This window comes from Cuculus canorus, chromosome 13 (genome assembly GCF_017976375.1).
Source record: "Cuculus canorus isolate bCucCan1 chromosome 13, bCucCan1.pri, whole genome shotgun sequence".
NCBI lineage: Eukaryota > Metazoa > Chordata > Aves > Cuculiformes > Cuculidae > Cuculus > Cuculus canorus.
Genome location: NC_071413.1, coordinates 9,301,263 through 9,323,344, shown reverse-complemented (window position 1 = coordinate 9,323,344; position 22,082 = coordinate 9,301,263). Strand labels below are relative to the sequence as shown.

The 22,082-nt window shown below is 40.3% G+C and overlaps 1 long non-coding RNA gene across 1 annotated transcript; it reads right to left on the bottom strand.

The window, feature by feature from the left end:
- Nucleotides 1-175: 175 nt before the first annotated feature.
- LOC128853445 (uncharacterized) lies at nucleotides 176-6,947 on the bottom strand. The gene is made up of 5 exons (XR_008451982.1): nucleotides 6,857-6,947; nucleotides 4,933-5,139; nucleotides 1,262-1,362; nucleotides 867-959; nucleotides 176-658 (listed from the first exon to the last, which is right to left on the bottom strand). It is a non-coding gene; the product is annotated as an uncharacterized LOC128853445 (long non-coding RNA).
- Between the last annotated feature and the right edge of the window lie 15,135 nt (nucleotides 6,948-22,082).

Here is a 22,082-nt window from a genome sequence, read left to right as displayed (position 1 = left end):
CCCTGCAGGCTCCCTGATTGTTTCTCCTCCAAGATCTGGAAGTTCCAGGTCACAGCCCTTTCCAAGTGTGCAAAGTCTTCCTGGGAAGCCCCCTCGAGGGTCCTATTCCCCTGATACCACCTCAGAGCCTTTCTACGTGGGCCAGGGCTGCCCCAGATTCCCATTGCCTGCCTTTCCTTGCCCTCCCTGTCCTGCTGCTCGGGCAGTCCTGCCGCTGGGGTCAGCGCAATAGAAACAGGGTCCAGCCATCAGCAGGAGCAGCAGCTCTGCCAGGGTCCCCAGAGACACGCTGTGGGGACTGCCGATGGAGGTTATGTCAACCACACAGGCTGTACCTCATCTTATACTCCCTTGGGATGGTCTCTTAATTGACTGCTCATGGTAGGTTTGAGATGTTCTACATTATTTTTTTCAGGGACAAGTATGATGCAGAATATATCATCTACAGACACCTTTGTCATCATCTATTTATAAAGTGCTGGTCTCATCAGGAGTTCTGCAAGGATCCACACTTCCACATCAAGCGTTAATTGTTCTGTCTCTTACCTTTTCCTCCATTCTCATTGCTCCTTCTTGCAGACTCTCCCCTTCCTCCTGCAGAAGATCCTCGAGGCTCTGGACTTGACTGCGTGGGTTTTCTGAACAGGACGCTGGGGCTCTGGAACACAGGAGGCTGCATTGGTACACGGAGCTCTTGGTCTTTGCCATTGGCAAGGGGGGAGCACAGGTGACAAGCTGAGGCTGGACACCTCAAGTGATGGCAGCTGCAATGTGGGGCAACTCATTCAGCGTCATGCGACTCTGCGATCTGCTTCTAGTTGCCCCTGAAATAACTTGGCTGTGACTGTAAGCTAGGAAATACCTACATGGTACCACGGTGGAGAAACCCCCAAACCCTCTCCAGGAACTCCATGTGCTGAGATGCCTCTCTGCGGTGCCTGTAGGCCAATGCAGGCAACCTGGGGGTGAAAAACATGAGGAATGAGATATCTGCATGCAGTTGCAGGGCTACGATACCGTTGAGAGATCACAGAGATATGGTGGGATGACTCCCATGAGTGGAGTCTTGCAATGGAGGGACACAGCTCTTAGGGAAGGACATGATGGGCAGATGAGGAGGAGGTGCTGCCCATTATATAAGAAAGCAGCAGGAGGGTGTGGAGCTCTGCCTGGGAATGGACAGAGAACTTATGGGATACGATTAAAGAGAGGACAGGTAAAAGAGACAGGTATAGTGGTTATCTGCTAAAGGCCACCTTACCCGGAAGAACAAGTGGATCAGGCCTTCCACAGGCAGACAGGAGCAGCCTCATGTTTGCACGTCCTGATCTTCACGGAGAACTTCAACCACCCCGTTATCTGCTGAAGGGACAACAGAGCTGCACATAAGCAATTGGTGAGGTTCCTGCAATGCAGGGATGATAACTTGGAGGAGGATCCAAGTGACAGAGGAGACGAGGAAGAAAAGTGCTCAGCTGAACCTCATCCTCACTGACCAGGAGGGGGTCATTTGATGATGTGAAGTCAAAAGCAGCCTTGTCTGCAGCCACAATGACACAGCAACCTCAGGAACCCGAGGCTCCCTCAGGGCTTCCCTGGGTCCTCCACTATTTTTTCTAAAAAATCTAGGAAAATGCTTGAAGGATGCCATGTTTAAAAATCGATACATGTTGGTACAGTATATTGACAATCTGTTGGCAGCCAAGGAATCTTGTATAGCTGACACCCATGCCTTACTGTTTGGCTTCACTGAGAAGGCTTCTCCAAATAAGTTACAATTTTTGTAAGAGGAGTGTAAAATATCTGGGTTGCATTGTCCAACAGAGTGTCTTTATCTGAGGATCGTACTAAAGCCTTCAAAATCTTCCTCAAGTAGTTACTAAACCAAAAGTGAACTCTTTCAGGAGCCACCCCTGGACAGCTGCTTCTGGGGAAATGGCAAAACCAGATGCAGGCAACAACTCAAGATGCTGGAGAACCCATTCACTGGACAAGAAAAAAGGTAAAGCCATCTGAGCTTCTGAAGCTCCAGGATTGCCAGACTGTGGTGAGCCATTTACCTTGTTTGCACATGAAGAAATTTAAACTATCCCTGCCCAAACCAGTCCGGTTTGGTAGCTGAAGGATCTTTTTTTGCAACACTTCTGGTTGAACGGTGACAGCGTGGTGCTCGGAACCCTCTAGTGGTACAGGTACCACACGGAACCCAAACATTCCTGCCACAAAGCCATCCATTCCCAGGCACAGCGAATAATACATCTCTATGCGCTGATTCTCTTATCAGCAGAAAATTTAAGAGGTACATGATGTAGTAGTTATATTTCCTGTCTATTTTTCTTTGTAATTTTCTGTTTGTCTTTGCAGTGTGGTATGGCTTTATGCACTCAACTTAATACAAAATAACAGATAGTATAATGTGACCCTGACAGTCAAAATAAAACCAGGGACTGTTAAGAAAATCCCCTTCCTTACCTATTATATCAATAAGTCCTTTTAGTATCAAAGTGTATTAATGTTCTTAATATGTATTAGGTCACATTATACACAGTAATGTAATGAGGTAGTGGAATTTTACTGGACACTGTGGTATTCTTCATACTTAAGTAAAACAAATTACAGGACAGGCTGGCCATGGGGAAAAAGGCTTTGCTTTGTGGAAGCTTGGAGCTGCCCATGAAGGATAAAGAGTACCCCTGGACTACCAAAATAATGCTGGCATCCTTGCCCCTCTGACGCATATCTGAAACCTTCCCGGTATCATCTGGCATCACAGGTCATTAACTCTCGCCAGACTGACTTCAGGGATAACCGGATCAATAGACAAGCAGCAAGAATCCTGCAAAACTAGAGTTGCTTTGCAAAGTTTGACTAGGATTAGTAGTCAGTAATTGTGTTAGTGATTAGTCAAGTCATGTTGTACCTGAACGATCAAAGGGTACAAGAACCCTGTCTAAAACCACGCTTGGGGTGGCCCGATGTGGCTGGGAAACAGCACGCACATGAATAAAAATTTGCCCTTGTTATCCTATACTTTGTGTTCTGGCCTCTTCTCGGCTGGCACAGGTCAGTGGTGAATTTTTGTGACAGTGAACACTTTTCAGCAATAACTAAAACATGAATGTGTTATCAATACTGTCGCCATTACAGATCCAAAATGTCATTACAAATCCATACAAACTACCATGCAGAAAATTAACTCTTATCGCAGCCAAAACCAGCAGAGGCACTGCTGTAATTAAAGACATACACACATTCAGTTGCAGATAAATGCATAAAATTATATATAATTGGAGTCACAGATACCATAACATCCACAATTACAGATATAAGAACAGTCACACATACAACTGCAGAGACACGTGGAGTCACAGATGGAAGCACACATTCTGTTACAACTACAGCTACAGCCTGTGATAAGACTGCCAGCAGAGGTGCCATTGAACCAATGCAATTGAAGATACACATATAGGAAGGAGTCCAGATGGAGATACAGGTACATATAGATACCCCTACAGACACCAAAACAAATACAGGCAGAGACACAGACACCATCAGAGCCCCACAGGCAAAGGCAGACAGGTGGGGGAAGCACCATCCCACTGCGCCCCCGAGGATGAGCATCCCTCACTCCCTGGACTCTCGACAGCCCTGCTAGAGGCCCGGACTCCTCACCTGACTGTAAAAATACAACATACTGAATATTTTCAGGCACAAGATACTAGTCTAGAACACTCACAGCTCTGGCCCACTATTATGGAAGCGCTGATACTCCCACACACTAAACAGACCTCTAAGACAGGAAATAAAAATACTGAATTTTAGCTGTTGTCACCAGTCACCTCAGCATCACTATTGCAACACCTAATAGAAAATTATAGCTGAACTGTGGACAGACTGCTGTTACGCAAAATGAAATATGGCCAATGAGCAGCTCTCTAGTCTATGAAGAATACTATAGGCTTTTTAATAGTTTAAGAGAAGTACTGCATCTCACAAAACAGAAATAAAGAAGCACCTTAAATTATTTATCTGGAAAAGGCTAATCAAATTTTGTTCAGTGTGGTGAAAATCTAAAATGCAAAGTGTCAACTCCAAGGGAAATGAAGTTTTAAAATGCAGTTCTGTGGCTAAGGCTACGCTTTTATGATCATCTGAAAACACCTTTGACAGACAAATGTCTTACAAAGATGGGCGAGTTCTTTCTTATTCATACAAAGGACACAGTCTACACCCTTTGGCTAAATGTAAAGCTCTGTTATAACAGAGACTGGATAGTTGGTCCCCTTCCCGGGTTATGCTCCTCTGTTTTTACACTTCTGGAGCCCAGTGTTTCCGTACAAATTAATCACAAACACAGCCCCTGCTATCAGCAACAGTACTAACCTCAGAACGATTCAGCCATCAGTAGAGTCTTTCTCTAAACTCTTACTGCTTCAGTGGGTATTTCCTATCAGGCAGGACTATGGATCATTGGCAAATACAGCACAGCATCCTCTTCTGTGATCCCAAATTCTTTTTACTATATATTCACAGCAGACCACACAATGCATCACTTTAGTTCACCAAGAACTCAGGAGTATTACTGATAAGCTGACGTGCCTGATCTAACTAAACTTCACCTGCTGCAATGACCAGGGGAGCAGGGGAACGGCTCCCTTAAGAACAGAGGTGACAACGCAAATGCAGTACAGCAGATTCGCACACCAGCCTGAAAAACCCTGAGCAGATTGTTTAAAAGCCCAGGTAGCAGTATGCTCAAAATTCAGATTTCGCTTAACTACTTCACTACAAGAAGAGTTAGAACATACAAAATTAATCTTGATGCTCTGCATAAATGTTCTGCAATTACCAAATAAAATGCTTCTACAGCTTCTACCTTAACAGCTGAACGAAGGTTAGTATCGATTTGCCCTTGATATAAGATGTACTTACATCTGCTCTCGAAAACGGTTTGTGATGTTTCCATTAGCATACAAAAGCAGCAACATCTGCTGGGAGTTTTAAGAGGCTTCTTGTTGTCACTTACTCAGCACCACAGGGTACAGCTGACCACCTCTGCCCTCACCGGCGCTTCAGGTACGGTTTCTGGAGATGAGTGGATAATTTGACCACACAACAGCTCCTGCAAAGCTTCTGTACCTATAAAAATAATGATCTACTCTTGTTTAGCTGGAGAGGTAATCCACCTAAGCTGAACTGTCCTTGCATAAACCTGCAAATAGTATCGTAGCTGAAATAATTAATCCTTGCCATGTGTGACTTAAGTGAGGTGGCATTTTAACAGGCGAGACACAAAACCTAAGCAGGAGTTCACTCCCTTGTACTGTAGCACCATCTAGAGGATTTGAGCTAGAAATTCCTCACACAATGGGCAAAAACCTGGGAAACTGCTCTCAAAACTGGTGAAAAAAGAAAACTTCTACACACACAAAAAATTTTGAGAGAGTTTTCATACTAACATTCATCTACAGAGTAACTTTAAAACTGTTTCACACACGCCTACATGACATGCAGTTTTTCTTAAGTAAGTTTGTGGTTTATGATGTTTGGATTCATGAGAGGTAACAGAAGACAAGAACATATATAACTTCATCAACAGTCAGACTGGGAAAGATCTTGATCTCAACCACTCTAGGGCACAGGCTTGCTACAAGACCTTTTTTAGGTGGAGAAAGGCAGGACTTCCCCTATAGTTTTGTTCATAACCTTGCAAGGATGACGCATTTTACTCAATTTTTAAAAGGAGTACTCTTAATAAAACCAAAGCCAAATTTCATTCAGAGAAAGGTAAGAGGGTTTTAATTGAATAACAGAGATTATCTATATTATTACGTTTCACACATAGAAGGAGGTGCTGACAACAACTGATGGCTCATTTCAGAGCTATTAAAAGAGGAGGAGATGGACGGGTACCACCCTAGAGCCCTACTGATTATTTTTCCCATCCACAGACACTCCAGCCCTCACTTCGACTAATTTCAGGTTGGGAAACTCTTCCCCATAACTTAACTCTGCTACTGCTGCAAAATCACACTTTTGCTCCTGAAGCCTCTGGGGATAGGAGCAAATTCAATCCTTTTGTTACTTCTGTGAAACTCTGGGCAGCTCATCAGAGAGAGAAAGACCAAGAATTAATTGAGAATATTCACAATGTGAGTGCTCCGCAGAGTTTGTGGGCAATAAATCCAAACCATAGCTCCCATTCTGTGGTCGATAGGTGACACAGCAGCAGCATGATTCATAGTAATATATCTGCATGGAAAATTCAAACTTTTGTACACCTAAATATGATTTGTATTTCTCTTTCAGTATTGTGTCAAAACATTTATGTAATACCAGATAACCAGTCATTTATTTTAGCATGCAACCCTTACAAATATCTAGGAATGGACTCTAAACTTCCAACTACTATGCCACATTATCTACTTCTACCAAATTGCCTTGGAGACTCTGGCTAGAAATAAAAGCATAGAGGCAAAACTGAAAGAATCAACTGCATAGTCATCACCAGCATCATTACTGGTCATGCATGAATTCACGCCAATTTATAGGCCAACAAAACTTAAAACTTCTGGAGATATCCTACAAGACAGGCAGAGGAGCTATCGTTAACAGCTGGCAGACCTTTACTGTTACTTGTAATGAAGATTACTGGTTATGAAAGGCAAAATTCTTCCTGAAGTCAATTGATTTATACTATTTCATAACGGCAGGCAGCAAATCAAGACTGTTGACAGCACTTCAGTGAAGCTTAAATCCTTCAGTGTGTCCCTCCATGTGCTTCACTCTCTCCCTTCCTCCTCCTGGGCCTCCAGGTTAAAGCAGTAAGGAAAGAAGGAAATTCTCATGCACTTACCAGCAAAATCCTCTTCCTAGCTTCCACATGGAGGATTATATTTTCTGCCATAGCTTGGAAAAAAAATGAGAATAATCTTAAGTACTTTCCATCTTTCGGTTGTTTTTTTTTATCCTCAATCTTAACTATAAATGCAGAAATTTATTCAAACACCAGACTACAAGTGCAAGTGCTTGAAGTTTAAGCTTCTCATTTGCTACTTTTACCAGCAAATATTTAAATTTATTCACACAGATAAGCATTTGCAAGATCCCAGTCCTAGATTATGCAGAGTTTTTGGTACTCAAGCAGTATCACTCTGTTCCTAATACAGCATTCACTATTGTATATCAAAAGAACAATTATGTTGCTTGGAATCTGAATTCTTAGTTAAATTCCAAGTAACCAAGAAAATATTTTCATTTGTTGTTATGTGAATGAGACAAAGCCTATCTGAGTGTCTGTAAAATCTGCATGTTTCAGTCTTTCATGCTGAGCATAAATAATGCTTCCAAGAATAATCCTGCATCATGCTAGCTGTCATTCTGGCTCCAGTTCAGAATTATTTTGCAAAGCTGAGCTGATATTTTTATTGGTTTTGAAAAGACACATAGGCATCTTGCATCTATGAAGAAAAACAATGGCCTTCAAAGAAGCTTTAAAACTAAAAATAGCACTGGAACAGCGGAGTAAGTGGAAAACCTCCTCCTTTCCAGTCTTCTAAATCCCTGGAACTGCTAGTCCAGTTACTGGGGGTAGGATCACCCTCTCCATTACAGTACAGTATCCTACAGTGTGCTGACTTTAATCAGAGTGTAATAGTAAGGATCACTCCTGTGACCTACAGTGTGCTGACTTTAATCAGAGTGTAATAGTAAGGATCACTCCTGTGACCAACACCAGCACTAAGACCTGGTTTATATCATATAATCCATAAGTTTTCATTTAAAAGCATCTTCTGGCTGTATTAAAACAAAATTGCCCAGCAGATGTTCCAGTCAGATTCAATAATCATGCACCAGTGCTTCCAATTGTTCAAAGAAATGAAACAAATATCTGTAAAGATACCTCATTTCCAGAAGTTCAGCGCACCGTACTTCTTTAACAGAACTGCAGAGGTGAATCCATGCAGATTTCACTGCTGGGTGAACTCTTCACAGGTGAAACACATTCACAGAGCTGATGCAGCACTCAGATGGGCCACTATCAGCTGCAGGCACTGTGCTCTTGATTGCCTTCCACAGCACCTCAGCGGATGTTGGAGTAACTCCTAACACAGTAGCTTTGGAAAGAAATATATTGGTATCTTCTGTGAAGATTTTTCTCCTAATGTCCAATTTAAACTTCCGCTGGTGCAGCTTGAGGCCATTCCCTCTTGTCCTATCACCTACCACTTGGCAGAAGAGACCAACACGCACCTCTCCACAACCTCCTTTCAGGTAGTTGCAGAGAGCGATAAGGTCTCCCCTCAGCCTCCTCTTGCCCAGGCTAATCAACTCCAGTTCCCTCAGCCGCTCCTTGTAACACTTGTACGTATTCAAGGCACCAAGTTAAATTCCACAAACTGGACCTCAGAGTAGGAGTGTAATTGAAAGTTTTTGTGACATCTCCAAATATCATAATTAGCACTGGTCAGTCTAATTACTTCAAATTATTCTGTAGAAAACTAAATTTTATTTCTCTGTAGCCCAAAATATTTAAGACACGTTTGCAACTTTAATTAATTAATTACAGTAAAAATACTCAAACCAGTGGTGAAGTAGTGAAGTTTGTTAGGCTGCTCAGGTTCCCTGGAAAGACGAAATGCACTGCTCTTCACCGACATAAACCATGGTCTTTAACTTTAAATTAACTTTAATTGTAGTAGTGTAGGTACACTTAAGTGTAATGGAATGCATGTAAACTAGAAAATCAAAGATTCCTGATACAAACACTGCCTGTCATTTATTTTAACGCTTAAAGTTGATTTGCAACGTTGAAATCTCTGCTAAGTCTACATTGTTTATTTGGAAAATCTCATCAACTGTTGCTATTCTTTGCAGTAGAGAAGGATCATGCTACAGCATTTCTAATGAAGGATTTATTTACCTTTCTCTAATTTGGGTGGCAAAGGCAAAGAGAATTTGCCCTGAAGTAAGCACAACTCAGCTTTAATCTATGGATGTCACTAGTGCCAACTCATTTCTGTGTTATTATCAGATCTTGGAGGATCATTTAACATTTACAGTTTTCATTAAAAGTGCCATATTTGTTGAAGCAATCATTTAGATACAAGGTCATATAAACTTGACACTAATTCATTGCTGTTTTTAAGTGACTTACTATTTAATGCTGTAATTATTTAGCTACTCTCATGCTAATGCAGTGCTTGGGAACACCTGCTTGTTCCATTAAAACATCAGTTTCAATCTCTGTGTAATAAACAGTAGACACAAAGGGTGGACTGGGTCATTCCATACACTCCCTACACTATGCATCCTGCCAATGCAGAATTATTTCACAAGTGACTACACTGATTTGAAGAGATTCAAATAATGCTTTCCTAGGAAAATTATGGAACAGTCTAACAGAACAGTTGGTTCTATCCTTTCCCTCTAGTTCTTTACCTGGAAATCACAATTTTTATATTAACTATTAATTTATATTAACTAATTAACTATTTTAATGTTAGTTCTTCTTTCATAATCTTAGAATAATAGAATACTTTGGGTTGGAAGAGATCTCAAAGATCATCCAGCTCCAACCACCCTGCCATGAGCAGGGACACCTCCCACTGGATCAGGCTGCCCAACGCCTTATCCAACCTGGCCTTGAACATTTCCAGGAATCCATGACTTCTCTGGGCAATCTGTGCCAGTGCCTCCCCACCCTCATAGGAAAAAATTATTCCTAATGTCTAATCTAAATCTCCCCTCTTTCATCTTAAAACCATTCCTCCTCAACCTATCCTGCACTTCCTGATGAAGAGCCCCTCCCCAGGTTTCCTGTAGGCGCCCTTTAAGTACTGGGAGGCTGCTCGAAGGTCTCCCCAGAGCCTTCTCTTCTCCAGGCTGAGCAAGCCTAACTCTCTCAGCTGATCATTATAGCGGAGGTACTCCAACCCTCGGATCATCTCCATGGCCTCCTCTGGACTCACTGTAACTGATCTACACCCTTCCTGTGTTGAGGATTCCAGAACTGGACACAGGACTCCAGGTGGGGGTCTCACAAGAGTGGAATAAAGGGCCAGAATCGCCTCCCTCAACCTACTGGTCATACTTTGATGCAGCCCAGGATAGGTTTGGCTTTCTGGGCTGCAAGCACACATTGCCAGCTCAACCAAACTCTTCAATTTAAATCATATTACTCTATTTTTATATTCCTATTCTGTCCATGTGGTCAACACAAAAATGTACGCAAAGAGAAAATTGCCTTGCCAGCTTGTAATCTCTTGTCTTTGAAGTAGGTCAAATCAATTTTTTGTTTGCAAAGCAAGCTTATTAAAGCCAAACAGTTTTACACATGTAGGATTCTGTTTTTAGTCTCACCTCACTGCTTATTAATACTAAATGCATGATTTGACAAATGATTGGTAAACAATGATTCTTACATCTTCAAAAACTAATCTTGACTTCTGTGGGCATAGTTTCAATAGTTGCGATCACTAACTGTGCACTACCAATTGTCAATATTTTGCCGCTAATTGGAAGGGATTGTTCCAAGGGTGGTTTTGCTTGCCAAATGCAAACATAGCACTTCTGCCCTTTGATTATTCTTGGTGCTTCACTGCGAATGTGTAATTTCTGTCACTGCACGTGTCAAACGCTACAGCTAGAGCGGGGGTTAGATTCTGGCAGCCAGGACTCGGTGACAGTGTTTAAACTGATGAAGCACTGTAACTGGTTAAGTATTACAGAATAGAATTTCATAGGTATTTAAGAGACTTAAACAGCAATTAGGCTCTTTCAGAAGTCTCATAAGGCAATTCAATATTTAATTGCCACTGATGAATATAAGTCAGAGTTTAAAAAACTTTATGTATAGATACCTGAAATCTGCATAAATCCTTTCTGCTATAGAACAGAAGAAACTATGAAATCCTTTTTTTTTTTTTTGTCCCTCATGATGAGCTGTACATGAAGAATATGCAATTAACTGCATAATTATTAGAAAATTATTCATTTGCAGGAGTTCCAGTAAGAACAACTCTTGATTATGCTACAACATCCTGGTATGAAGATCTTGTTTCTCCACTCACCATGATGGCTAGGAATGCAGTGAGAGATCTCGATCCTCAAAATGATCTAAGCTTTCTCAGGCGCAGATCAGACTTAAAATAACAATAGAATTGTATGTCCTTTTAAGTTTCAGTCTTTCACAAATAAGGCTACTGTGGAAAACGCATTTTGAAAATACAAGTATGAAAATGTAACCATACTTTCACCACGTAACCAGATGTGTTAGAATTTTAAGGTACAGATTTTGCAGTATTCAAGCTTGGAGACAACGTAACAAGTATAGACCTGGTTAGAGTTCTGGTTTCTGTGGGTTTTCACAAAAGAAAACGGGACAAATTTATATAAAGTAGTGTGTTCATATATATAGTATTAAAGGCAGCTCTGGTTTTGCTCAAAACTGATGCAAAAAATCTTTTTTCCCTAAGAATTCTTTCTGAATAGTCAGTTCTCATGACTCCCTATCCATAGGTGGGGTTTGTGTCACAGAGGTGCAGTAATATCACCAACACAGTAACTGGGATATAATTATTTCCCTTCAAACAGCCAGGGGAATACAGCAACCTGTTTCTCACTCATGTTAAATACAAATACATGTTAATTTTTAAGTTGGGTCTGTGAAATAGGTAACAAGGCCAGATGAGCTGTGGTGAAGCTGTGGTCAGTTACCAGCACAAGGTGAATCGGCAAAGTGGAAGTGATTGGTTGGGGCTGACATCCTAAAGAGCGTCCCAGCTAATTGAGGGATGACTGATATGCAGGATTTCAACAGAAGCATCCACTGAAGATATGCAGGGCAGAAGGGAAGGGTCGGGAATCTCCTCGGCATAGCCGCTGGGGAGGGTGTTGGCTGGGAGCTTGCAGTGAGGGACAGCCTTCACTAGGGTGGTGGTCCTCTAGCTGCTTCCACGGGAAAGGCAGAGCAGAGGTACATCACCAGGTGTGCATGACCTTGCCTTGCCGGAATTATTTATAATGCTGTAGTGAAACCAGGAGGTGTGACAGAAATCTGGCAATGTTGTCAAATGTTTACATTAGTCATCAGCTAATCGGTTAAAATTTTACTTTAGTTTCTATTTTGGTGTATAAACCTAATACATTTTTTAAATCACATTTTTTGCTCATGGATCCAAACTGATGCACTTGATTCTTACTTTGAACTTGCCCTTCACTTAGGTTTTAAAGCTGACCTTTTGACCATGAAAGCATGTTGACCTGAAAATAAGTGGTATAAAATGTGAAGCTTTTTTTGCCAACAGGGAGGTCAGATGGTGAAAGGCTTGATTGTATTTTACTATAATAAAAGGTGGCAAATGAACCACTCATGATTTATATCAAGTTGCTTTTGGATGAAAGTGACAGCGCAGGAGTGCAGCTTCTTAACTTTCCAAAGCAAATATGACCTTACTAAATTCACTGGATCCTTTCAAGAAATGTACCATTTAAAACAGATAATGTGAAATAGCAATCCAACTGAATTGTTTCCAAAACCTCCCTGGGCTTCTAGAATTAGTAAGCTCAGTCCAGCATGCTTAGAATTTATTTATAGCAGAAGTCTGTTCAAATTTTTCTGTTTTTTTCACGTCTAAATGCAGTTCTCAATTTTGAATAAACCAGTTAGTGAACTGAAAGTCCTCTGCACCTGCAGAAGAGACTGCAGATGGCAACAGTTCTTTATTACAAGTGCTAGTAGCTTCCAGGTGCTTATCTTGTGACTTTTTTCATCTTGTTTAAACATCTTTACAGCTTCTTGAAAGCAAATCTACTGCTTACTGAAACAGTTTCAATATGGTATAGTTAAGCTTTGCAACAGTTTTTTTTAATCTCAGATTTTTGTACCAAGCAGTAACATTTTCTAAATTTTTTTTTTTAATAAACACCATTGCTTTTGCTTTTATTTTATAAATAAATAAAAAGTTGGTGAGAGATAGATGAATAAAGAATATTTATTGGGAAATAAGGTAAAATATTTTAACTAAACATTTTTATATCTTTTTGCAGAGAATGAGTATGCCTTGATCACTATTCAAGAACCACGCAGTCAACATGGCAATAGTTTGAGTTCCACTTGCTAAACTAATTACTTATTGATAGTTAATGATAGTTCTCCATTGTAGCTGTATAAGTTTGTGTTTGAGAAAATTGGTTTGCATGTAACAAAATACTGTATGTTTATCTTCATGCTCAGAAAAGCAATAATAAAGAAAAATGCTTAAAATATTCTTTAATACATATACAAGCTATTCTTGCAATTAAATCATCCTCTTTACATTTCCAATGACATATTGGAGAAGAACTCCTACCTTGTGGGAAGCTGTAGATCGTGTGTATCTGTACATGTATAAATGTATAAAGCTGCCTTCAAATCCATTCTTTTTGGAAGATGTGCAACGTTAGTGGCTAAGGATGAGTCTTGGGGGTGATGCGCCCTCCTGGCTGTGCAAGGGCAATACAGAACTGGGTGCAGCATTCCTATTCCGCGCATGCTGTATGCCTCTGGAGCAAGCTTTCCTCCCTCATGATCCCAAAGTCATGCTAAGCTTTGCACTCGCATATGCACTCAGACCCCCTGTGAAAGCGCAGCGTGTTTCGGCTGACCCTGTGCTTGAGAAACAGCCAGTTGTCCTACAAATCATCTCAGGCTGTGTAGATTATACATACCTCTTATCAATTAATTATTTAAACTTTAAAACTTCAGATTGTCTTCAGTTGGTCACAAGAAGGCTTTCTTTCTAGGGAGAGGAAGGAAGAACAACAAATGTATAGAGTGACTATGAGGATGAAAGGGAAAATGAATCCTGACTGCTGCTCAGGGATCTTTGTAGTACATCACATGAATTCTGGTTGAGGTGATGAAACCAATAGATCACCACATGTCTCAGTGGATATGGAGTCAGCAGTTTGCCGTTAGGGCTGTGTTACGCATCACTCAAAACTGACACAAGGAGAGTATCAAAGCCTAGTGTTATTTTTTTTCAAATCTGAGTGTTTGCTTCGACTTTGTTGAATAGCTTGGAAAGGCTTTATTTCACTGAAAACTCTGGGAGGTTTGGTCCTGCTTCTGGGAGTTGAAGGTATCTGAGTGCTGAGATCTTGAAGGCAAAAAGACCGATTCCACTCCCAAGCAGAAGACTGAGTGCTGTTGTGTATTGAGAGGAAGCAAGCCCAAAGGCACAGAGGCCCATCGTGCTGGAAATTAAGCACAGTGATCAGGCTGGGCAGGGCTATTCCAAATGTTAAGGCTGCGTAAATCCACGAGACACTATTGGTGGCACTTACTGTAGTCAGTGCTGTGCTAGAAGAATTTCCTTACTGCTGGAGGGTTTTTGATTGTGCACTGGAAAACAACCAGTTCTGGTTGTTTGTAGTGAACCAATACATGGACATGTGGCAACACTTAAAAGCCTAGGTTTTTATTTGTTATCTTCTCTGCTTCTGTTGTGACGATTTTAAAACCCCAACTTTTTATTGCTATGTATTAAAGAACATGTATTCTAATATCCTGGCACACCAAATACCTACCAATTCAAAGCCCAGAATTTTCACTTCAGCAAATACCAAAAGTATTCCTGAATTCCAACTACTAGTAATGTGTATTTGGGTCAAATAGTTTGGTTCTGTAGTTTTCTCAAAGAACATTTAATTCTGTGGAGGTTTCACTGCATACATCCAGAAACTGCCAGAATTATAGTCTCTGTTACACTTTTCTATTGCCAAAAATAATACTAGAATTGCAATTTCCAGCATTATTGGAAAATGTCCTTCAGCCCAAAGAACACAGTAGTGCACTGCAAAGAGAAAAGCTTAGCATCTGGCAATGTTCTTCCATTTTTGTCTTTCTGATGCCTGTGTCAGTTCCCTTCACAGACTTTAGTCCAATATTTATTAAGCAGCAGATGATTGCTGTAGCTTAATAAAGCACTCAAAAAAGACACTTAAGACAAACCATTAAAATTAAACACATGCTAAATAATTTTGCTGAAAAGTGTTTTTATGTGGAAAAACGACCTTAAGCAGATGCATGTAGTTCTCCAAGGGTCAAACACTGCTCACAAATTAGTTTCCTTCCCTGTCCCTGTGAGAGGCACAGATGCAGATAAGAGGATGAAGTTTGCTCCATTTATAATGATAAGCATAGTAACAAATGCTACGCAAACACACGGGCTGAGCTGTGCCACTGCAGCTCTTACCAGGCTGGTCTCTAACCGAGTTTCCTTGAAAGCACAGTAGTACTACACAGTTTGGGCAACATCTTCACTAGGGAGCATTAATTGAAATACTCTCTTTCATTCCTTGGTAATTTGTTCCTATTTTCCACTAGCAAAAGCAAGCTGAACATGTGTAAACTTTTCATTTAGGTCTGTCAGTAGGAAATGGAAGTAACAATAGTTACTTCTCCAACAGGTCTAATGGAAACCCCTCATCAGCACATTGATCAGAACAAAGCTGGGCTACTGAAAAAGAACAGAGTTGTCCAGACAAAACACAGGGAAATACATTTTTAAGTTACTTGAGCACCACAAAAGTGTTACACCAGTCATTTAAGCTGTCGTTTCTGTGAACCAGCGGAGACTTTACCAGTTAACAATTAACTCGGGAGAAGCTGAGGAAGAAAGGAGCGTGAAAGAGATGGATTTCATACATGATCATTTTGTCAAGGAAATGTTGAGGATGTTAAGAATGGCTCTTGTTCATAGGAAGGTAGCGTTTGGTATGAGCTATACCCTGTGAGTTAGGGAATCAGCCAAGGAGTGAGTTATGTCAGCACCACGTGTTTGGGGACCTCAGAATAAAATAAAATAGAAAGTTCTCAGAAGCCTTCTACTTAAAAATAAAGAACCTTGGATTTTTCTCAGTATAGAGTTTTTCAAAATGCATGGTCCCCCATGGGAGCTTTGGGCAGCAGATCCAATCAAGGCATTTGTTCATTCTCCTGCCACTTAAATACTTGTAAATGTTTTATTTAATGCACATTCAGTGCATTTGGTAGTCTGGCTTTCTATGAAGCTTGGTTTTTGAGACATACAATTATCGTTTAGTCAACATTACATAATGCAGATAGAAGTATCAAACAGTGTAGCTTTCAGCTATACTTTCAGCTTAATTCAAGATGTATGGAGGTCGGTGGTCTTCTGTTTGTACCTTATTTGATTGAACATAACTATGGGGTACAATGAGAGTGATTCACCAACTGTGCACATGATAAAGCATTTGTTAGATAATGAACTGTGAACTATTTGTCATTCGTGCAGACCCGGAGGGATTTATGTATTTGTATTTTGTCAAGCGTAGTATGGGCATTGTTGTGATGGGATTCTTTGAAGAGAGTGTAATGGTGAGAAAGGGGCTATTAAATATTGACTCCGAAGTGGATGGTATTCATTAAGGATGTTCACAGTTCATCTAGGAAGCACTAAGAAATTAAACATTAAATTCCCCTACCACAAATGAATGAATTATCAGACTGTGTGCTTTATCATCTATTACTTGTACTTGCCAACACAGATTTACTGATGACACAAGGCTATAAATTAGACAGCATATTGTGTCCAGCATTATGTATGTGATGGGCATATTATACATGTATATATATGTCTATAAAGCGTGTATATATAATTACGGCTAAGTTCCTGAGAGACATTGGTTGGAGCACACTGGATTCTCTGAAGAAACTACCTGATCGTAAGTGCAAATAATAGTGAACTGCAAAAGGGCAGATTAGTAAAATATCACAAATAATCTGAAAATGCAGTTAGGCATTAATGTTATTTTGAAGAGTTGTTTCAGTTAATTTTGGAACTAAACAGTGACAGCAGCACATTCAATAACAGAGGGTTCCCTTAATGAGAGGGACCAAGACCAATCCCAGCTCCACTGCCTTAATTTAGCAGGACACAAGTTCTGGAGTGGACCCACAGAAAAAGCCACAGCTTTCCTAAGTAAACTGATGTCATCCTTTTAATTATGGTTTAATTATCAAGTTACTATCTAGAGACAGCAAGATAATTCCTCTATTGATTTTTCAAATCCAGTCAGCTAAATTAGAGTAGCCAGGAGAATTCCAAGTTTGTGTTCTTTTTGCCTGGCACCTGAACAAATTAAATCTCTCAGTTTGTAGAAAAATTAGGTCATAACAACAAGGCTCACTGTGGGACTTCACAGTATCCATGGGGGAAAGGAAGACTGATGCTTGGAGAGAAAGCCTTGAATGTCCTAAGCTAATTAACCATAACAGCAGAGGTACATCCTATATCTGTTCAGATCATAGCATGGATTTGAATCCCTCTGAATTTCAGGACATTGACATTTGGGGACACAGTGGGACTAGAAACAACCCCCTGTAAAAAATGCAGTGTCTAGAAGGAAAGTAAAGGACACAGGGAGATCTGAACGGATTCTTTGAACTTTACAAACAATTTGAGAGAGAAAAGGTTAATTCTCCTTCAGGATGCAGCCAAGCAGAAAATCAGCTAGTCCAAATACACGTAATTTTCAGTCATCTCTGCAAATTGTTCTGAAATAATAATGAAAGCACTCAGAATTTATTTATGAAGAATTTTCAATAGTTACATCGAACAGGGTATGCTATTTTTAAAAGAAATACCAATTTAAGTCAGAATTCTCCAAAGCGGATGCATAACAAGAAGGCATGACTTGTAACTGCCCACATCCTACTTTGGACAGCTGCGGCTCTCAGCCTCGCACATTGTTTCGGGTCGCACTGCAGTAAGGAGTAATCTTCCTCTTTCTCAAAATACATATGTCTACCTTTGACATGAGTCCCCTTTCTAGTTGTCCTAGCCATGCATCATTGATTTCAGTGTAATTGCTTCTATCTAAAGCAGTTAAAATGATACACAGAAGAGATCATCACCTTGAGTCTAGGCCAACTGGGTCAAAAAGAAATCTTGATGCGCTTTCACTGCTTTGTTTTTAAAGGTACGGAGTGAGAAGACAACTGCACCAGACCATTCTTCAGTGAAGACAGACAGAAGTCTGCATTACTTACCAGCTGGCAATAGGTTTACAAAGTATTGCTCAAAGACCATGATGACAAGGAGCAAAGTAGCTAAATAGGTTCAGGCTAAGAAAGTTTGCTCATCTTTAAAAAAAAAAAGCACTCAATGGCACTCTCGCTTAGTGCATTTTCAAAACACCATAAGAATGCAGAAAAGAAAGTTAAACTGAAGTACTTAATCTTTCACAGAAGCTAAAAGGAAAAGCAAATAAGAATTTTGATTTGGTATTTATATACATAAATCCCAGTTAAATCAGCAAATTATGACAACAAGGGATGTGTTCATTAGCCCTACTGAAACAATTTAAACTTTTAAAATATGGAAGGAAAACCGCAGGATCCAGTAAATTATTCCTTTCCCCTCTTGCCCCCTGCCCCTGCAGAGAGCCTGCATTTGTCAGATAAATTCATCTGTTTGTCAAACCCATTGCTAATTTTGCCAAAGCCTACCTCAGAATCTGGTGCCAGGAGCAGTGTCTGCTTCTGACACACTAAGCCATAGTGCCTACCATACAATTCTGGCTGCTGAACTAAGTACATAAACATGTTCTTCTGCTAAAATCAGCTGGAAATCTCATGACCACACTTTACAAGATTTCTGAGCTACAGGTGGCTTGCAGTATCTCACTATGTCTGGTTCAGGCTAAAACCTGGAACAGTATAGTCAAATAGAGATAAATAACAATAAGATACTTAAATTTCAAATGAATCTTTATCATTTCTGCAAGGAATTGTTACAGCTAGTTGTGAAAAGCTGCCAGTCTCCTTCTAATTTACTAATTAGCCGCAGTGATTTATAAAAGAGAGCATCCATTGCTAAGATCACCCTTTTGTCTGCAAGAAAATCATGGCTGTAAGTCTACAGCTCAATACTGGCCAACTGTGTGACTGCCAGCATGTGTGTGAGGATTGCAGAGAAGAAACTGGAAATGCTCTTAGCTCGAAGCAAGAGAGTGGAGCTTCCTGGAAAAGTGAGAAGTGTTCCTGGTTAAGTAGAGGTTTCATTTGCTGTGATGTTTTGTTAAAGGTAGTTTATAGCTAAACTATAATCCAGAGTAAGCCACTAAGACTAACTGATCGGCAATCTTTATGATTCCAGATTACTGTCAATTGTAAAATATTCCACAGAGACTTCCTCAGTGTGTCATGCAGGAGCATTCACAATATTCTGGCCTTGGTTATCTCACATGACAAAACCATTCTCGGTCTATAGAGCTAACAGTCTGCAGGACCAGTTTTCCTTTTCCTACCAGTGTTTGAGCAGAATAACTTCACTGACTTAGATTAAATTATTCTGCATCCATACAAGCTTTACTTTCCCCTTCTGTGTTCGACTTCAGAAGAATTTCAGAAACAAAAGACAGACTCATGGTTCAGTAAACTGCACAACAGGAGAAGTTACAGTCAAGAAAATTTAGTACCTGCACAATATCACTGCATTTTTTTCAACTGGTTTTATTCCTTTCATTTAGGGAAACAGAGGAACCACAGACAATTTTTACTTACATATCCTACTGCAATCCATTAAGAAGGCCACCGTAACTCTCCCTTGGCTACCAGCAGTATGTTTGCTTGATTCCTTGCAGAGGTGCCTGTGCTAATGCACTGCTATAATATGTTATTCCTTAGCTGTGAGTTCATTGTAAAGGTAGGAAATTAAGTAGGTTGTGGTTTTTAGAAAGAGCAGCTGTGAAGCCATCAGCCTATTTAAAAGACTGGGCACTACCAACATACCTATTATTTGCAGAATTCTGTACACTGCAACCTCAGTGAAGTCAGCACGATGGTAGGTAGCTAACCGATAGGTTTCTCTGGGTTTTAATGTATTTTGCACCCACAGTATCTAACTTAAAATGACACATTTCACCAGCTGCTTTAGGTTAGAACATCAGAAAACACATTTTAAAGACATCAGATGTTGTTTTCAGCAACTTCTAGTTAAGCTTTTCACCCATTTTCCCTCCCCTGCTGATGTTCTCTAAGATAAAGTGTGAATTTTTCCTATTGTCACAGTTTTATTACTCAGAAATTTATTTTTAGGTGTTCGATTGGTCACCACTTCCTGTTGAAGGAGGTGATGTCTGTTTGCACCATTTGCATTCAAAACAAGCAGATCTACAAAGAGAGAGGAATTTATTCTCACACACATGCCATTACTTGAGCTGGATGCCACATTAGAAATTGCTCTAAGTTGTAGTATTCAGATTGAAAGTATGGATGAGCATAAATATGTGGAAGTAGGTTCCCACAATTTCCAGGGAAAGGTAGAGGAAAAAGGAGATCCACGTTTAGGAAGAGTCTTTTTTGACTTCTGCTGTAGATCATGCTCAATCTTCAACATCCACAGTGCCTATGGATCAGATAACCATGGGGAATAATGGATATACAAATACTAAATGTGCACAGTACAAAAAAAATCCTCACATGAATATTTGGCACCTGAATGCTTAACTTAACATTAGCATATTCAAATCAGGGCTATTGTGAACAAGCTTGCTATCATCAGCTTCTGTTTCACAAAGGATAACAAAAGTGGATATTTTCTTAGAGCAGAGGAAGGCATTTCAAATAACATTACGAAATTAAAAGGCAAGTTTCCTAAACAAACGCACTAGCACAAGGCAAGCAAAATGGTCTTTCCTTCACCCAGTATCCTTTACTACTTGTACGTATTAATGTTTCTCCTGGAGATAACGGAATCTAGAAGGTGCTTCATATTTTCAACTCTACTCAGACACCCTTAGTGACAGACGTTTCTAATATAGATAAGAAGGATGGAGCGGATATTAAAGCAGAATATCTCCCCATCTATTCTTTGTTATTCTAGCAAAGAGTTACCTTGAGCGCTTTCTCTGTACGGGTGGAACTGGTGTCAGTTATTGCAGATGCCACCACCGTTTGCCCGAGAGGCAAAGGCAAAGGTGTATGTTAACACTCCCCAGAAGTGGGAGATCTATATTGTACATTAGAATAAAAGAATGGGGTGGGGTGTCAGTGAAGGGGGGAAGCGGAGAAAAGAAGGAAGAATGGATTATTCACTTGTTCGATAGCAAAATAAACAAAAACTTTAAATGTCTCAAATTATGTATTTTCATCCATACAGAGACTGATATTTGCTTAAAGATATGCAATGTTTAAAAACAATATATTGTCAGGCAAAGGTGGGAATCCTTGCCTAGATTTTTGAAGTTTCCTACTGTGGCCTCACACCATTTTTGAATGGCAGTGTGAGCCCCTGTGTAACACACTTAAACCTTTGAGCAAAAGCTTGTGTTTCTTTTTATTTTTATATATATTTAGCTCAAGAATCCCCAGTGATTCATAGCACGCAGGCTGAGACCAGGTTACTCTGCTTTCTTGTCTGGCCATTAGATGGCAGACAACAGAGCGACCGTTGCTGAGCATTGTGTCCTTGAGTTTATGAAATAAGCAGGAAAACGCTGCTGCTCTCTAAATTAGCTCGCTTCACATCTACAAGTGATAAAGTACACAGCATCCCAAAGGCCTTCAAAGTCCCCTTCTGCATTTTTGCTCCCAAACCGTATACTGAAGCAACCCAAACCCAGTAATAAAAACACATAACAGCCATTCTTTCCTTTTTCCTTGGCAGTCCTTCACTTTAAGCAGAAAGCATCATCCTAACCTCCATTCCTTACCATTTCTGCGCTCATGATTAAACTCTGCAATGAAATAATTGGTCTCGTCCAAACTATGACTGATTTCCCCATGGCAGGATTTCTCAACAGTCTGAGAAAATGCCTGATGTTGCTCTTCTGCTAAAGAGCTGCTTAAGCAAGGGAGTAGAACTGCACACTCAGAGCCTCCTTTTTGAAGCAGCACTGCAATATATGCAAGAGTATTTACCCACTTGTGCCAAATAGACTTTGTTTTTCACAAGTCAGTGATAACACCTACACACGCGCTGACAGCGGGAGCACATCTGCCACACACAAACCCAAATACGAGCACGGAAACATGCCTTATAAACGCAATCTATTTCTGTTCTTCACATATA